General features: G+C 38.4%; 1 protein-coding gene across 1 annotated transcript in view; it reads left to right on the forward strand.

Annotated features, from left to right (window-relative positions):
- The first annotated feature begins 2,418 nt into the window (after positions 1-2,418).
- Positions 2,419-19,411, forward strand: part of LOC140162531 (polypeptide N-acetylgalactosaminyltransferase 1-like) — a 67,931-nt gene continuing 50,938 nt past the window's right edge. Inside the window, exon 1 of the mRNA XM_072185779.1 lies at positions 2,419-2,536. The gene's annotated coding sequence lies outside the window, so the exon portion shown is untranslated. The remainder of the gene's footprint in view (positions 2,537-19,411) is intronic.

Genomic DNA, 19,411 nt, shown 5'->3' on the forward strand with positions numbered 1-19,411 from the left:
TGCTGATATCAGGTAGTTTATCAATGCCCCATATCTATTGCTGATGTCATCAGGTAGTTTATCAATGCCCACATCTACAGCTAATATCAGGTAGTTTATAAATGACCACATCTACTGGTGATATCAGGTAGTTTATCAATGCTCACATCTACTGCTGATATCAGGCAGTTTATCAATGCCAACATCTACTGCTGATATCAGGTAGTTTATCAATGCCCACATCTACTGCTGATATCAGGTACGGTAGTTTATAAATGCCCACATCCACTGCTGATATCAGGTAGTTTATCAATGCCCTATATCTATTGTTGATATCATCAGGTAGTTTATCAATGCCCACATCTATACTAATATCAGGTAGTTTATCAGTGCCCACATCTACTGCTGATATCAGGTGGTTTATAAATGCCCACATTTACTGCTGATATCAGGTAGTTTATCAATGCCCTATATCTATTGTTGATATCATCAGGTAGTTTATCAATGCCCACATCTATACTGATATCAGGTAGTTTATCAATGCCCACATCTACTGCTGATATCACGTGGTTTATAAATGCCCACATTTACTGCTGATATATCAGGTAGTTTATCAATGCCCACATCTACTGCTGATATACAGGTAGTTTATAAATTCCCACATCCACTGCTGATATCAGGTAGTTTATAAATGCCCTATATGTATTGCTGATATCATCAGGTAGTATATTAATGCCCACATCTATTATAGTGATCAAATAGTTTATCAATGCCCACATCTTCCTTCCTTCCTTCCTTATACGTGCTTACCTCAAATGGTTGAGTATCAACGCACGGGCTTTACGTGCACAGTTTTACCTATGCACGATCCTGGAACCTAGGATTGATTGCAGATATCAGAACCGGGGATGGTCCCCCTTCTCTTTTCGATTAGCTCTGACACTTAACGTGCACAGGGTTTGACTCTTCCTGTACACGGGACCAACGGCTTTACGTGACTTCCGAATCACGGACGAAGCACATACACTACCTATATCTGCACGTGACAGGCAGTGTATGGGGGCGAGAAGAAATTCTTCAATTAAATTCTGAAATTAAATTACTGAACCTAATTGAAGGATTCCCGACCATATAGGAACTTTTTGGGAGGGAAGAGAATTTTCACCTAAGGCAAGCCCAAGGCTCGAACCCTCGTCGATCGTATCTCCCGGCCGGCAGCGCAACGCCTTAACCACTCGGCCATCTCGCCCACCACTCGGCCATCTACTGCTGATATCAGACAGTTTATCAATGCCCACGTCTACTGCTGATATCAGATAGTTTATCAATGCCCTAGCTATATCTATCTATTGCTGATATCATCAGGTAGTTTATCAATGCCTTATATAGATACTGCTGATAAATTCAAGTTCAAAAGTTTTTCCGAAAAAGCCCTATATCTAGGCCTATAATTGCTGATATAGGCCTACTGATACTGATGATCAATGCCCTATCTACTGCTGATATCAGGTAGTTTATCAATGCACTATATCTACTGATGATATCATCAGCTAGTTTATCAATGCCTTTTACTCGGCTGATAATTATTTCAAGTTTTTTTCCGAAAAAGCAGTAGGCCTATATTGTGACGAGGAGCGCAACGCGAAAAAATTTGCAATTACTTTTACGCTATTAAATTTGCATTGTCGTTAGGCCTACCTGATGGGAATTGCATGCACGTTTTGCAAAAAAATAAAAATCACTGCGGTCTTTAACCATTAGACCCTGAAAATATGCTTTTAAAAATATAGGCTTATAAAAAGAGGCTGCTAGAATTGCAAAATATTCCAAAATGCTCTTTAGGCGACAAAAAAACAACAAAAAGAAAAACAAGTTCTACGGGCGGGCGGACCTTCAAGTAGACGAGTCGGACGGTCGGGATTTTTTTTGACCTCAAAAATCACCAAAACCTGTAAATATTTTGCAATTTGGGGAAAAAATGTTGTTCCTGAGTTTTCGAAATTTGGGTCGCCATGATTTAATTTGTAGGCCGCAGGAAATTTGTTTCCCAATTCTTGTAAAAGGCTGGGTCGGTCGGGCCCGTAGGCCTATCCCGGAGGCCTATAGAACAGGGTTTTCTTTTTTCGTCGTCTTACTGATCTCATTACTCAAATCGTGGATCAAAACTATCCTGTCATGCTGTTGTCATGGTCGAGAGTCAGAATTTTTTATTTATTTAAATTATTTATCTATTTTAGCTTATTTTGTTGTGCAGAACGGACTTTTTCCGTCCGGCCCCGAAATTTAAAACTTTTATTTCACTCTTGCGCCACCTGTTGATATACAGGAAGTCAATTAACAACTTGATATTCCCACTGTTTTATCTTACACACTATGTCGCCCACTCCGCCGATAACCAGCCAAATCCTTTTCAACGCAATGCATGCTGGGATAGAATATAGTAAGCAAACATGGCGACTTGCTTGTACAGCTGACGAGGAAATCGACTACGTTGCAAACCTCAGTTTCCGTGATAGTAAACCGTTATTTGCGTAGACAGAGGCTAGTTATTGCTAAGGTAAGAAACAATATTTTTAATTAATCTATACGCAGCGTTTCATATGGGTTACGAGGGTATGACGGGTGATTAAACCGGCCTTGAATTAATCATGGAAATACTAATTTAAATTTACTACATGATTAATCATGATGATTTCCAAACATGAAACACACACATTATTATGTTGCACTAGCGGGACACCCGCGCTACGCGCGGGTCCCCGCTAGGTGAGTAAATGGGAGCGTTCACTAAAACGGGAGGAATTACTGAACAGGTAGAATAATTGAAAAGGTAAATTTCATTTATCTGAGTCTGACCCTCGTTAAGCCTAAGTTTCCATTTTAGCTTCTTTCTTTCTTTTTAGTTTCTTCTACATGGGCCAATTTTGTTCCATTTTTTAAAAACATTTTGCTGCTAAGCTTGCAAATTTCCGTTACCATGTTTTTCATTTACTCAATCCCGTTCCATTATTTTCTAAATCTGTCCTTTCTTACATTTCCCTGTTGACTTCATTTTTTATTTGCTGCTTAGCTTGTGATTTCCCGTTTCATGATAGGCCTATGTTATTTATTTAGTTCTGTCCTCAGTTTAATAGAGGCCGTCAGCGTGACGTCATATGCCACCATCTTGTGGGTTCACGCTGTGATGGTCCGTTCGATCTCCTTGCGTGAACGGCAAAATCACCGCGTTGATGCGCGATAACAGCTGCGTGGCAAGCTGCGCCCTGCGCGTAGTGTCCGACGCATGAACACACAGATCATTTGTACCCACAAGATGGCGAAAGGCTGACGGCCTCTATAGCTTTTTTATTTAAATCATCTAATTTTATTAGATTTTATTATTCTTTCCTTCTTTAGCCTATTTTATTCCCGTTTTCATTTTCTTACTGTGACTAACTATAGGCTAACCCACATACTGTAGGGCCTACCTGTTTGTCCTCATTTTGTTTTCTTTTTTATTTACAGTAGGCCTACCTCTTCATGTTGTTTGTACTTTTTAACACACATCTTTTCCCCGTATTTATTACGCCTACGGTCGGTCGTTCACCCGTATTATCATTCATTGCGCGACTCTCAAGGCCGCTTTACGCTGCGACATGGCGTGAGTGCTGCGTTACCATGCGCTATCGCTGCGCTTCGCGAGCGGCTTGGCATTAGATACGCCCGTACGACGCGCACGGGCTAGCTTGACAACTGACTCCCTTTTTTTCTACCCAGCATAGCAACGCACCACATTTTCACTGATTTTGAGGCCAATTCTTGACCGCTTTTCAACCAAATAAAGTTTAAACATGTTCCCGTATATTCATCGATCTCCCGTATGAATTTGGCGACATTTGGATCGAAACTGACGGAGCCTTTATAGGCATACATAGATACATAGATACATAGATAGATAGATACAACATTTCCCTATTTATAGTAAGATGCATTGCATTGCAATTGCAATTTCTTCTTCCTTTAGTGCCTACCTCATATGTATGAGTATTATTGCACTGCGTAAAGACAAGCTGTACTCATCATGGTACTTATTTTTTACTCTGGAACCTAGCAGAGCGGTGCCAGTCCTAGCAGATGAGACTCATATTACTGACTCACTTACTTAGCCCGAGGTACTCTCCGTTCCAGTAACTGTAACTCGTTCAGGTCCGTAGATGTCATTATGTTTATGATAAAGACTGAAGTCTTGCTGGCAGGACTAGAGGTACTCACTCCGTCACTACGATTTCCACTGTCCTTCTCCAGACCATGTTCTCTGTACGAAGGTAGTACGAGGAACCCATACCGTACTTAGCTCTGCTAGTACGGTATGGGAGGATCTGTATGCAGAAAGCTAACACAACGTAATTTCAATTAGAGCTTGTACGAAAACATACAAGGCTCCAGAAGCTTAAATATCTGCATGTTTGTCATAATATTAATTACACGGGTTGTTGTACTTCTTACCTTTCAGAAACGTTCATGTTTGAAATTGTAATTAATACTCCATTATGAATCCAGAAAAAATAAGTTTTCCAGAGCACACAATTCCTATGCAACTTCAACTTTTAGTGCCGTAAATATGAAATATCACATGATCAGGTGTCGCGTGTTACATTCAGCTCTGTGGCAAGGCGATGACGTCACTCTGTTTAGCTGCTTTATGACTTTGATTTTTAGTGCCGTAAGCTTGCACGCATGCAATTTTTTAGATGCGTTTTCATCTTTTTGGTGATTGTACATGTATACAATGCAGCATATGGTTCTTTTCATAAGGAACGCAGGATTAGTTTGATGATTGATTTAGAGTGAGTATATGTGCAATTTACTGACAATCTACGCACTAAAACTGAGATGCCTCTTCTGTGCAAACTTAAAATAGGGCACCATCAATAACGAAAATGTCATACCGATAAATGACACGTCTGTTTTGCCCGGTTTTTTTAAGTTTGCCTTGCGAACTAGTATGAAGGTCTGACTCCTGAGCCTATCTGGTCCAGAGTACACATAAATGTTCGTAAATTTTGAGCACATTTGAGGATGTAAAAGACCAGACTTGTGACTGTTATCGTCGCTGTGTTTTGAATTTTTCCTAAATAGATGCCGTCAGTGTGACGTCATCACCGCGACATGCGTTCACGGTTATGACGGTGCCCCGTTTCTATACCCTGTGTGGGTAAGTCATACTTCAGTATAGTCCTGCCAGCAAGACTTCAGTCTTTATCATAAACATAATGACATCTACTGACCTGAAGTCTTGCAGCGGTACATAGGGATGCACTGTACGTTTAAGAAATCCAAACTTCAAGCATCAAGAAATATATTTGTCAGTTTTACCTCAGAGATGCTGTAGACCCTCTCTACACAGTGTAGAAACATCACAAGTAGAATGCTGTTCAATATGATAAATCCAAATCATGAAAATCGAGACATTTTGCAGCTCAATATTTTGACCACTTTTGCACTTTAGAAGTAAATTACTCCCATGAAGATTGCAGGTTTTGCCAACCCTGGGAATTTTGAACCCACCCAAAAGATGAGATCAATGTTGATCAATTACCTCAACTTTGGGAGTATAGACTAGTACAGTGGGACAGGGTTCCCGTTAAGGATTAAAAAATGTGCGTCATGTGTGACGCAAGTTTGCTGACAAGGTTGAAAAACTTGCGTCCAGACAGATTTTACGTCCATCTGAAATTCACGATCAATCATACTGGGAAACGCCATGAATTTCATGGTCAGAACGGCAGTCCCTTGTTGCTAACCCATGTACCCGTACAGCGGGTCTACACTTCATCAAATGTTGATTGTTAAAATAAAATAAAAGTGCATTTTTGCCATGATATTCCATCTCCAGTGGCTATGATAATTTTTCTCATTTCTGTGTCAGTTTTGGTCGGAAACGTGGTCAGAAACAGCTGCAAAAACATTCGCAAATTTTCGTACTTTTACTTCCGGGTTTCTTTAATTTTAAAACGTGTTGTTGATGATATAAAAGCTAAAACACGTGCTACCACAAATAATACAAAAAAAGATTATCATTTGGATTTTGTCTTTAAAATTGCTTTTATTCATCGTAACAATAATACTAATAAAGGAAACATAGATTATTTATGAGAAAATAAACTTACAACATTAAAAACTGAATATTGTCAGCTTGTGATAAATAATTAAATAAACAGCAACTGCACGGTAGCCGCAAGTCATCACTCCAGCAAGCTTTGTAAACAAAGCATCAATGGGGACTTTCCCATCAAACAACGATCGTACGGAAAGCTTGCAAAAAGTGCACGATTTCCTGACGTTGCATTTACAAATATTGCAGAATTGACTACAATTCTAAGCAGGTGGGTCAAAATTTTGGGGCTTTTATTATCTTAAAAATATAAAAGAATAAAAATGTCTTATTTTTATCATCAATTAATGATTAAATTTCGAAGTTTTGTCTGCGTCCACATGGACGCAAAATACTTGATTAGCCATGTGAATTTGCGTCCAAATTTGTAAAATACGCGTTTGGACGCAATGACGCACACTAACGGGAAGCCTGCAGTGGGATTAAAATCATCCAAGCACGCCCAAACCCTGGTACAATGTCAATGGGATTAAAATCGTCAGTGCATGCCCAAACTGTCCTTGAGAGAGTTCCTCAGCTGCATCCTTAGAGCCCAAAATGAGCCCACATATTGTGATGTTTCTTATTTGTGGAAAAGATAATAATAGAGGGAACTGTAACTCTAGGTACGACGAGTTACAGTTACTGGAACTAACTTCAGTATGACTTGCCCTGAACGTCCATATATGTTCAGAAGAGACGGATACATTGCATGAGAGCCTGCCAATTTAAGCTTCCTATAATATCAATTGCACATAACATACAAAGTCACAAACTTACAAACTTCAATGCACTTCTAATACAGCAGACTAGCTGTTAATTATTACCGATCCTGTAGAATAACTTACATAATCGTCCATTTCATGGAATCCCGTTGCTCAGAATTGCCCATTTCATTTTTATCTGTCAAATGCGCTGCATGGATGTGCTCCATTAAATCACAGGTGTGAAACTGACTTTATACCACTCGCAGAAAAGCCAGCCTCGTGGCGCTGGGGCATGACGTCATCGTGGACGTATGCAAAATTTCCGACGGGCGTCATATAACCGGTATTGTGATTGGTTGCAAAAGCCATTCTTTGAAATCGTAAGCCAATCAATGAACGTGACGGCCTTTTACGGTATTAATTAATGTGACTCGCCAGTAAAGTACGTCTAACCTGATTGGTTTACAAAACTACTTTGATAATTGCTAAGCCAGTCAGCGTGCTTGATGCAACAACCTCGTAGAGGTTTTCGAGGGGCAAATTTACGTGGTGATCCAGCGATCGAGTATAAATTCAGCTTGGCAACTGCTCTCGCGCGAGATCGCAGGTGCAATAACAATACATGGACACAATCACTGTCATTTACACAATGGAATTTAATGAATTATTTGTGACATGCATCGGCTGGATTTTACGATCGAGGTAAGTTTTTTGGCCTGTCCCTGCGTGAATATCCTTAGTTTTCAGCATCAAAGATACTTATGATGACCAGTTTTTGCGGACACTTTGATAACAGGTAACTTTTATAGGTCATAGGGTAGAAACTATAGTTGTACAATTTGTACAAAATATACATTTTGTTATAGGCCTAAAATGTTTACAAAAATATATTGGTCCATACGTTGTGCTTTTATTCAGTTGTTCGACGCACATGTATACCCCGTTTCTACGTACGTACCGCATTCATGGCCCTATGGTGAGGAAGGAACAACTAGGGCCATGATGTTTCGGGCTATGACTCACTCTGACAAGTGACAACACTCAACAGTAACGGGAATTGGCGAGGGCGAGATAGTCGAGTGGTTAAGGCGTTACGTTGCCGGCCGGGAGATACGATCGACGAGGGTTCGAGCCTTGCTTGGGCTTGCCTCAGTTTAGTTTAGTTTAGTTTTTATTTAGCATTGCAACATATACAAAAATACAGAAAAATGGTAAGACATCAAGTACAATGTATCAAAATTTAACAACGATAATAAAATGTGCACAAACCACAAAATGCCATCCCAGATTGGAACGGCATACACGTCACAACACCAAAAGTTGCAAGGCAAGGATAGCCCATAAAAGCCTGGCTACGTATGCAGGCTTATTTCCAATGGGGTCCCTCAGGTGAAAATTCTCTTCCCTCCCAAAAAGTTTCTATGGTCGGGAATCCTTCAATTAAGTTCAGTTATGAGAATTTAATTGTAGAATTTCTTCTCGCCCATACACTACTTATAGCATATATGTGCAGATTATAATTTATAGGTAGTGTACGGTACATTGTATGTGCGACGTCCGTGATTCTTAAGTCACGTAAAGCCGTTGGTCCTGTGTTCAGGAGGATTCATCCCTGAGCACGTTAAAGTGTCGGAGCTATTCGGAAAGATGAGGGGATCATCATTCCCCGGTTCTGATATCTGATATTCTGATATAAAAAAGTCAACAGTTAGAGCCAAATTTTTGGAAGGTCATTTCAGGGTCATCTGAGGTCACTGGGGTCACCCAGGGGTCATCTAAGGTCAAATTAATAAAATGTGGTCGTATGGGCATGAAACTTGGTGGGTACAGTTAACATTTAGAGCCAATTTTTTTTAAAGGTCATTTCAGGGTCATCTGAGGTCACCCAGGGGTCAACTGAGTTCAAATTACTAAAAAATTGTCATATGGGCATGAAACTTGGTAGGTACAGTCAACATTTAGAGCCAAATTTTTGGATGGTCATTTCGGGGTCACCCAGGGGTCATCTAAGGTCAAATTGATCAAATTGGTGCAGAGTCAAATCATGAATAGAAATATTCGACTGGTGCACAGGGGGCACCAGAATAGTACCTACATTTGTACAGCTCACACATGGAATGCACTCCTCCCTCACATCCAGGAATTGTGAAACATTCATTTAAGGTAATACACTATTTTAAAGTGTTGCGATTTGGTAGTTCACAACATCTTGCTAATGGTAATGAAAATTTTTCAAAAATTGCATTGCTCATTTCCTTGCGAGCGTGTAGAAGAATTCAAATATCACAGAAATAATTTTGTAGGTCCTGTGGTTCTTGAGTTATTTTGTAAAGAGGGCTGAAACAACAACACTTTTGTAAAATGTACATAACTCATTAACAACAATAAATTAAGCAAGTTTTCAAATTATATAATTTGTAGAATGAACCTTTGCAAAACATCAAGGTGTTATTTGTCAATAATTTATTGATCTAGAGAATGAAAATTGATTTTTTTTTTTTTCTTCTACCAACAACTCCTCGTCTACCCTTAAAGGCTGTGCTTTACGTAAATGAGATACTAGTTTACTTTTAACGTTTGCCTGGCAGACTTGTGAGTTTCTTCTAGTTTTGTTGAGTTTTGCCAGTTTTTGCAAGCTGCCAGCAAAAACCGAACCCTGGTATATTTTGTGTACTAAGAAAGTGTTCAGAAATACTCTGGTGAGGGGCTGGAAAACATGTAGGGGGGGTCATAAAATGTTAGGAGTTCTGAATAGGGGGGGGGGTTAAAATGTTCTGGGGATATGAACAGGGGGTTAACAACAATTTAGCACATAGAGGGGTGTGTAAAATTTGTTTACAAAAGTACATTTGATCAGGTGCTTTATGTATTTTGATAAGTCATTCAATAGTCAGAGATATATTATTATGAAGTGTTCAAAATTGTCTTATCTATAACTGAATTTTGAGGTTTGTGTCAGTTCCTTCTGGTCTGCTCTTTAAGTCACTAAAAAGCTGCAATATCTTTGTTCTTCTTCAGTGTTGACAATTTTTACAATAATGTTTTATCATGTAGTACAGATTATATATTTATTATCACTGATGCAGGGTCTTAGGCAGGATTTGATGGTTTGGTTGTGTAAATTTAAAAAAATTGGGTGTGTAAATTTAAGATTTGTGTACCAAGTATAAGCCATGTGGGCAAAAACTGGGTGTGTATTACAAATTTGGGTGTGTAAAACACTCCCTGTAGACACGGCTGCCTGCCTAAGCCCTTGCACTGATATATATATATACAACTAAATCATGTTGCATTACAATTATAGGCGGAGGAAGCTTAGAGAACAGGGGTACACGCCCCCTCCCCCCCACTATTTTTTTTCCATGGGAGACATCCCCCTAAAAATCCTAATAGAAGAAAAAATTAAGCAATAATTGCCATTTGCAACTTTTTTAACACATCAAAAAATTCTGTGTTTTGGGCCCAAATATGGTAAAATTGCAAAATGTTGCGCTTCGCAATCACACAAACTGGCCCATCAAATAGCAAAACACACCATTTCGGTAGTAGGCAGGGGGTGGGAGAGTGCCCCCCTGACAAAAAATGAAAGAGAAAATCCGGAGGGCAAATGAAAAGAAAAGGGGCAAGGAACCCCCTTTCCATCCAAATTCACCCTGATCATGGGCCAAAATAGTGTATAAAATACAAAATGTTTGCACGCTGTGTGCGCTAGGCCTGGCATTTTCGGGTAATTTGGTACCCGGGTACCCGCCGCAATTTTCGGGCGGGTAACCGGGTACCCGAAATTGCAAATCATAGTCTATTAATGATTTCAAAATGTATTGAATTTGAATGCATTTTGAAATCATTAATAGACTGACATGAATACAAATTATCAATTTTCATATTAAAAACAAGTACCGTCGGATCCGTGGCGGTCGCTGCGGACAAGGAATTCAATTTTGCAGTGTTGGTGTCTTTGAAGCAGGTTCAAGTTTGACCCCTATTTTGACCTGTAACCCCTCTGTGAGCTTAACCTTTGAGGGCGCTCATCTTAAAAAAATGCCAGAAAGGGTATTTCCATCCACACCAAAAAAAAAAATCAAAATTTGAAAAATTGTGTTCGAAACCAATTTTGGACACTTTTGATGTCCAAACGATTTTCGGGGAAAAGCGCCATGACATCAAAAGTGTTCGAAACCAATTTCGGACACTTTTGATTTCCAAACAATTTTCGGGAAAAAAGCGTGTTGACATCGAAAGTGTTCTGACACCGATTCCGGACACTTTTGATGTCCAAACGATTTTCGGGAAAAAAGCGGCTTGACATCAAAAGTGTTCGAAACCGATTTCGGACACTTTTGATGTCCAAACGATTTTCGGGAAAAAAGCGTCTTGACATCAAAAGTGTTCGAAACCGATTTCGACACTTTTGATGTCCAAACGATTTTCGGGAAAAAGCGTCTTGACATCAAAAGTGTTCGAAACCGATTTCGACACTTTTGATGTCCAAACGATTTACGGGAAAAAAGCGTCTTGACATCAAAAGTGTTCAGAAACCGATTTCGGACACTTTTGATGTCCAAACGATTTTCGGGAAAAAGCGTCTTGACATCAAAAGTGTTCGAAACCGATTTCGACACTTTTGATGTCCAAACGATTTTGGGAAAAAGCGCCTTGACATCGAAAGTGTTCGAAACCGATTTCGACACGTTTGATGTCCAAACGATTTTCGGAAAGAAAGCGCCTTGACATCAAAAGTGTTCGAAACCGATTTTGGACACTTTTGATGTCCAAACGATTTTCGGGAAAAAGCGCCTTGACATCAAAAGTGTTCGAATCCGATTTCGACACTTTTGATGTCCAAACGATTTTCGGAAAAAGCGTCTTGACATCAAAAGTGTTCGAAACCGATTTCGGACACTTTTGATGTCCAAACGATTTTCGGAAAAAAGCGCCTTGACATCGAAAGTGTTCGAAACCGATTTCGGACACTTTTGATGTCCACACGATTTTCGGGAAAAAGCGCCTTGACATCGAAAGTGTTCGGAAACCGATTTCGGACACTTTTGATGTCCACACGATTTTCGGGAAAAAAGCGCCTTGACATCAAGTGTTAAATCCCTAATTTCCCTTAATTCTTTCCCTTAATTCACCAGAATTTCCCTTAATTCTCTTCAATTTACCTTAACTTCCCTCAATGTTCCCAATTTCCCCTCATTTTCCCAAATTTCCCTTAACTGCCCTCTATTTTCCCAAATTTCCCTTAATTCTTGTCAATTTCCCTTAATTCACCTGAATTTCCCTCAATTTCCCTTAATTCTCTTCAAGTTCCCTTAACTTCCCTCAATGTTCTCAATTTCCCCTCATTTTCCCAAATTTCCCTTAACTGCCCTCTATTTTCCCAAATTTCCCTTAATTCTTGTCAATTTCCCTTAATTCACCTGCATTTCCCTCAATTTCCCTTAATTTTCTTCAAGTTCCCTTAACTTCCTCAATGTTCCCAATTCTCCTCAATTTCCCTCATTTTCCCAAATTTCCTTAAATTCTCTATTTTCCCAAATTTCCTTAATTCACCTGAATTTCCTGAATTCTCCTCAATTTCCCCAAATTTCCCTTAATTCCCTCAATTTTCCCCAATTCCCCTCAATGTCCCTTAATTGCCCACAAAATCAATTAATTCACCTGAATTTCCCTCAATTTCCCCCAAAATTGCCCTTAATTTCCCCCATTCCCCTCAATTTCCCTCATGTTCCCCACTTTTCCCAAATTTCCCTTAATTGCCCTATAGGCCCTCTCCCTCACCAAGTAGTACCATAGCCATGCGGATTGCCCTATAGGCCCTCTCCCTCACCAAGTAGTACCATAGCCATGCGACAAACGATGTTGACGTAACAGCATTTTTTAGAAATTGTTGAAAATCGTGTAATGCCCCTTTAATGACCTAATTAGCATATTTCGACTGAAACTCTTTTCCAGTATGGGGCCGTTACCTGCCTTCCCCCTCACCAAGTACCATAGCCATGCGACAAACGATGTTGACGTAACAGCATTTTTTAGAAATTGTTGAAAATCGTGTAATGCCCCTTTAATGACCTAATTAGCATATTTCGACTAAACTCTTTTCCAGTATGGGGCGGTATAGGCCCTCCCCTCACCAAGTACCATAGCCATGCGACAAACGATGTTGACGTAACAGCATCTTTTAGCGCTTGTTACTAACGGACTAACGGACGGACGGACGGAGAGACATGGTGACTTATAGAGCTGCTACCCGTAGCTAACCCGCAGCTAATAACAAAATATCTTGAATTTTTTTTTTTTTTTTTTTTTTAGGTCAACCATGAATGATCCTAGCATTTAGGTCTCGGTCCAGGGACACTACTTTTGAATTTGGTACCCGGGAGGGTATTTCCTACCCGGTAATGTAATCTCGGCGGTACCCGCTTACCCGACCGAAAATGCCAGCCTTAGTGTGCGCACATTGTCACAATAAAGGCATTTTTATCCCATCATAGGGGGAATACAAAATTTTTGCATGCTTTTTATCCCAATAAAGCCTTTTTTGGAAGCTCAAATACGTGTACAGTCTCTCTAAAAAAAAAAAAAAAAACCGTATAAATTTTATTTTCCCCGCCCCACCAAGAAAACTGGCTACGCCCTTGTATTTTGGGCTAAAATAGATTTTTGCACGCTTCACCACTACAAATACTCATACTTATGAGCTATTTCACAAAATGATCAAACATTTCCACAATTCCACATATTTTGTATCAATGACATGGGTATAATTTCATTGCACATGAATACAAATTTTAGTATCATTAATATGTTTCCTCTGTCCTTTGATATAGAATGGTACATTTTAATGGGGGGGGGGGGGTCAAAATAGTTTTGAACCTAATATAAGGGGAGTCAAAAAAGTTAAAGGTCCATTAAGAGGGGGGGTCAAAAAAGATTTTGGTTTACGAAGGGGGGGTTAAAATTTTTGTGACTATTGACAGGAAAGAAAAATTCCAGCACCCCCCCCCAATGTATTTCTGAACACTCCCTAATAGAATTGAATAGGAACTGTAAAGATTCATCAGGCCAAAAAAAAAAAAATTGTTTACATTGCCCTCAATCCACTGACCCTAAATCCTGAAAAATCAGGGTCGATTTTTTTTTTTTTTTTTTTGAATGATGATTTTACAGATTTGTTTTAAAAAAATCTATTTTTTCACTTGAAATTAATATTTTACTGAAAGACTATTGATTATTTAACATGTCTAACAAGTAGGTCTAGAAGTCAAAATTGACAAATGTCCCCTAAATGAAGAAACATTGGTACGATTACCGAATAGGGTGCAACTTGCTAGACTTGAGTCCAGTCCACGTTTACGGAGTTTAGGGTTAGGGTTGGGGTGGGGCAGTCTTGTAATAAGACTAGTAGAGTTGCACCCTATTCGGCAATTCCGAAACATTATTTAATATTTGAGGGGATTTTTCAACACTGGGACACAGTGTTTACTCTCTCTGGAAATTGGGTGCGCCAAATGAAACATTTTCTTCCCAAATTGGCCCAATTTTGTCTCAGTAATTCCCCAAATTGACTAATTACAATACAATATTGCAAATTTGTTTGGGCCGAAAATAATTTTCACTGGGCCAAAATTGAGACATACGGCCTCTGAGTAAACACTGCTGGGACAGTTAAAAAGAAAAAAGAAATCCGGCCGGCCGACCCAACTTTCCCATTTTTCCCAATTGAGGGCAACACGACAATTTTTTTTTGGCCTCATAGATCGCTTGCCTGTTTTGCCATTTGAATAATTATAGTGTATTGATATAGAAGACAGATTGTCTTTTACTTTTCAATGTATACATTTCAAACATGTATCTAGGCCTAATGCCAATCACCATGATCACTGTCTGGTTTGGAAGGCTATTTACTCAAGTGGGAAATTATTTAGAAAGAATTACTGCCACATTCACTATAGACCACAATAGCCTCATTCCAGTGGCATAGTTCAATAACCTCAATTAAACAATCATACTGTAGTGCAAAATTTGGCCTCAAGTTGCAGGGTACGAGTTTCTGTATTCAAATGTTCAAAGGTCATTCAATGAACAATTGAAAATGTATTGGGGTTAAAGAACTGCGCACTGATAAATGAGCTTGTTGTAGATCCTAGTGATTGCCAGCAGCAAATAAAACCAACGTGGCATAAAACACATGACATGTAAACTATAGACACAATTACCGTAATAAAGCAAACCAGTGGTTGATTATTATACATAAAATGTCAAATCCAAGTGCACTGGTGCATGTAGAACCAAACTGGTTTCACTAGGATCCACGACATGCTCATCTATCGGGGTGCACTTCTTTAACCCCAATACATTTGTACATTCATTGAATGACCTTTGAAAATGTGGGTACAAAAACTCAATACTCTATAACTTGAGGTCAAATTTTGCCCTATTATAAGTTTAATTGAGGTTATTGCACTTATTGGGATGAGGCCATTGTGGTCCTTAGTGTTTGGATTGATCCAAAATACAGGGTGAGATTTTAAACGAATTATCGGCAATTGTCACAAAATTTGCTAAAAATAGGATAGTAACCAAAACTCTGCTGAATCAGGATGCTAACCGCCCTGGTGTTATTAAATTTGGATTGGGAATATTTGACAAAAGAAGAGGCCCAAAATCTGGGTCGGTCTGGCCATAAAACAGAGATTCTTTTGTGCCTTACTAATTTTTTTAAGCTGGTTAAAGTTGTAGTTTTTATTATTTAATTGCTTCTATTGAGCAGCTAGCAATGCATACTAATTTAAGGCGATATAATACCCTGATTTTCAGCAGTACCCATCTTCTTTTTTTTGTTGCAAATTTATAAAGTATATAAATATGTTCATCATCTCATGTCCTGAACTTATAAAATATCTCTACATACAAAGTGGTTTTAAACCATTTTAGAAAATCATTTTAGCCCTATATATTTTTTTGTTTACTTTATCCTGGTAACTGAGATGTGTGTTTCATAACAAACCATAATTTATTCTATTGAACATGTCCAAGTAGAATACATGAATAGAATACATTAAATCCTTTGTTATACCGTACTATCTATAGAAATGTACTCACTGATTATAACACTGAATAAATTAAATAGGCCTAATCTCTTCCACATAGACAATTTAATACTACACCATGTATGTATCTTCTATAATGTGTTGTTAGGAAAAGAGATTAAAAAAGGCTATAAGGTCATCAAAGGTCAGGTTATAGGTCAATTGGTTCAGGTCAAATTCAGGCATCAATTTTGAATACATGTGATAGTCTGTGATATCATACATGTCATAATGAGGCATCAATTTTGATATTTTGTCTGTTACTGGATATATAATGGAAATGTGTGAGGTGGATATACTAAAATACCTTGGGATGTAAATGGTGAGTACAATTTAGATTGCCTAGTTGAGATGGATTGGGCAAATAAATATAAAATAGTTACCAAAATCACAAAAATGAAGCTTACGGAAAACTACCTAATATGGTGGTATAGGTGACAAAAATACAATCTTTTTCAACATTGCTGTAGTGTGGTTGTGGTAACCTGTTACCTATGGCTTAATTAAGTTTCAGTGACATAGCTCAACATTGAAAATAGAAGCATTTTAACCGGTTCGTTTTTGATAGTTGTGGAGCACCAAGTTCATGAAGTCATAAAAGAAATCAGGGACCACTTAATCCCATTTTACATATCAACATTATTTCCCTAATGTGTTAGCAACACATATCCAAAATTTGAACGAAATCGGTTGATAGTAAGCTTTCCAAAATGAAGTGAATTTAAAACATCAGTGATGTACCACTTTTTGGCTTATACCATTAGAAGCATGTACGCGTCATTGATACTGATGCCACCAATGAACGAGAAGATTTGCCCCTTTATTTTGCATACCACTTTGTCCAATTTCTTTTTCTCATTTCTTCACAAAATGCAAAAAAATGCAAAAAAAATGCAATGGGTGTAGTACCCCCTTTAAAATGTGTCCCTTTTTAAAAACCACGATTGCCCTTTACTCCAGTGCTTAGGATTTGACAATTCCTTTCAAATGCACTGTGAACTTTCCTTTGTAAAAACTATGACTTGAAAAAGTAGCTACAAATTGTTGTGTTTTTTCAGTCTTTTTTTTAACTTATTTTATGTATTATGATTTTTGTGATTTCGATATTGAAAAGTTCCTACATAGGTCTGTCTCAAGTACAGTGTTGTAGGTGTGTGTTTCGCTGGCCACAGTATCGAATTGCGCGCATGATGTTACTAGCACAAAGCATACACGCAAGCATACAAGGGCAGTTAGTAGACAGTAGACACGCTTGCAGCACAATCGTGAAAAGCATTGATGTCACTATCGAACTTGAGGTGAACCAAAGAATTGTAGAATTTTGCTGTTTTCTGAGGACTGAGGAATCCTGTTTTTAAAGCCAATCTTGGAAAGTTGGATTATATAAAACCATACACCAGTCCAGTGGCGTAGCGTGGGTCATCCAATTGGGAGGGGGGTACAGACCATGATGAGGGGGCACCGGGTCTGATTGGGGGCACAAGCCGTTTTTTGTCAATTTTCCTATGGGATTTTCTAAATTTTGCCATCTGAAATATGCTCATCAGAATATAGTAGAGAATAGAATGATCTGTGTATAAAAACCTCATACTCCAAAACCTGAGGTCAAATTTGATCTATTGATCGCTGACTGTAGATATTGAACTTAGACATTGGAATTGAGGCCATTAAGAGCCAAATTAACATCATGCCTCATTGCCAAGTTCAAGAACCTCTATTCAACAATCTTAGTTTTTAAGCTGACCTGAAATTGTGGAGTATGAGTTTTTGTACCCAACACATACAAAGGTCATACTATGAATGTATAAGCCTATTGGGGTCAAAGACCTTTGTACTGACAGATGAGAATGTTTGAATTCCAAGTGATGGTGAGCGGCTGAGCACACAAGGTGTGTGTGTGTGCAACCCAAGACTTCAGTCTGTGATGATAAAAACCCATTTTAGCTCAAAGGCACGCATCAGATAGATCAATCTTGCATTTAGAAAGCTTGCAGTCGGCATTATACTAGTATTAAAAGCTACAAAAGTAAGTGAATAGAGATGGGAGCCAAGTAAAGTTCAAGTTTTTGTGTTCCATTTGAGCAGGGATTGACTCTGAATTGTTAGGGGATTATAATGTAACCAGTATCAATTGGGTGCAAGACTATGGTTCAGATCAGTGCATGAATTGGTAATTGCCGAATATATAGAACTTGCTAGACTTGATTCGGATGAGTCCAGTCCATATTTATGGAGTTTATGGGTAGGAATTAGGTTTGGGGTAGGGCAGTCTTGTATAAGACTAGTTCCACCCTATTCGGTCATCGCTCCCATGAATTTGATAGAAATTGGCTGTATTTTAATTTATATTTTGTGTACAAACTTGTTATTGAAAATGTGTCATTGGCCTTGCTCTCTTGGTGTTTTAATAGGCAAAATTATTGGGTTTTACAAAGTTTTGAATTGAATCAAATACTGGAACTTGCGTAACGTAGCAAGTTGCAAAAAATGTAAGTTCCAGTATTTGATTTAATTCAAAACTTTGTGATTCTAACAACTGGATGACTGAAAATATTCACTATTTTATTATTGGGTTTTGTTGCTGCACACATCAATAAAGTCCCAACTCACACTTGTGGTATACAAGTGTATGGACTGCTCACAAAAAGTATCTTTACACTGAAAACAAAAAGTGATTACTTAAATACACTAAAAATAAATTACCAAATAAAATGTTCGCAAGATGGAGAATTTTATGCTGCGTATTTTGACACCTTATTCGGCATGATGCAACTTTATATCGAGCATTTCAAAAATGACAAAATTGACATCCAGACTTTTTCCTAGAACAAGTTTCAATTTTAGATCATTTTTCACAACTTTAAATGACATTGTAATTGCTTAATTTGAACATTCAACTGACTCATTTTAAATGTTTAAAATCAATTTACTTTAATTGCATTAACTCTCTACATGTAAAATACAAAACCAGGTGATTTTGGAATTATGTAGTAAATTTGTATTGGGAGAAAAGGTGTTTTGCAATGCTACATATTGCAAATACAATCAAAGAACTAGATGAAATGGAGCGCATTATTTATTGAGACACAAGGATGGGTTTTAAGAGAGAGCGGAATTCTCGTTATCTTGAAAGTCGGGTTTCATGTTGCCGTGGCAATCATTCCAGTGATGTGCCTCTAATAGGATGGAGTCAGCCTTTGCAGACACTTTGAGATAGATACATTCACTACCATTGATTTAAATATTGAATTGTTCTAGTGATAGTAGCTGCCGTTGGGTAAAAAATAAACCAGTTTGTTAACTGTAGTCTGCACGCATTGGGCTATTCCAGTTGAAATGCACCCCCCTATGGAAGACATCATCTTAATGTGACACAGGGGGGTCTACGGTGATGGAAGCGATATCGCCAATTTTGAGGTCGCCATTGGATTAACACATAATCATGAAATCTTCACAAACAATTCTAAATTTGTTATGTGTTGTCAAAGCAAAATTAT

The sequence above is a fragment of the Amphiura filiformis genome, chromosome 10 (assembly GCF_039555335.1).
Source record: "Amphiura filiformis chromosome 10, Afil_fr2py, whole genome shotgun sequence".
Taxonomy (NCBI): Eukaryota; Metazoa; Echinodermata; class Ophiuroidea; order Amphilepidida; family Amphiuridae; genus Amphiura; species Amphiura filiformis.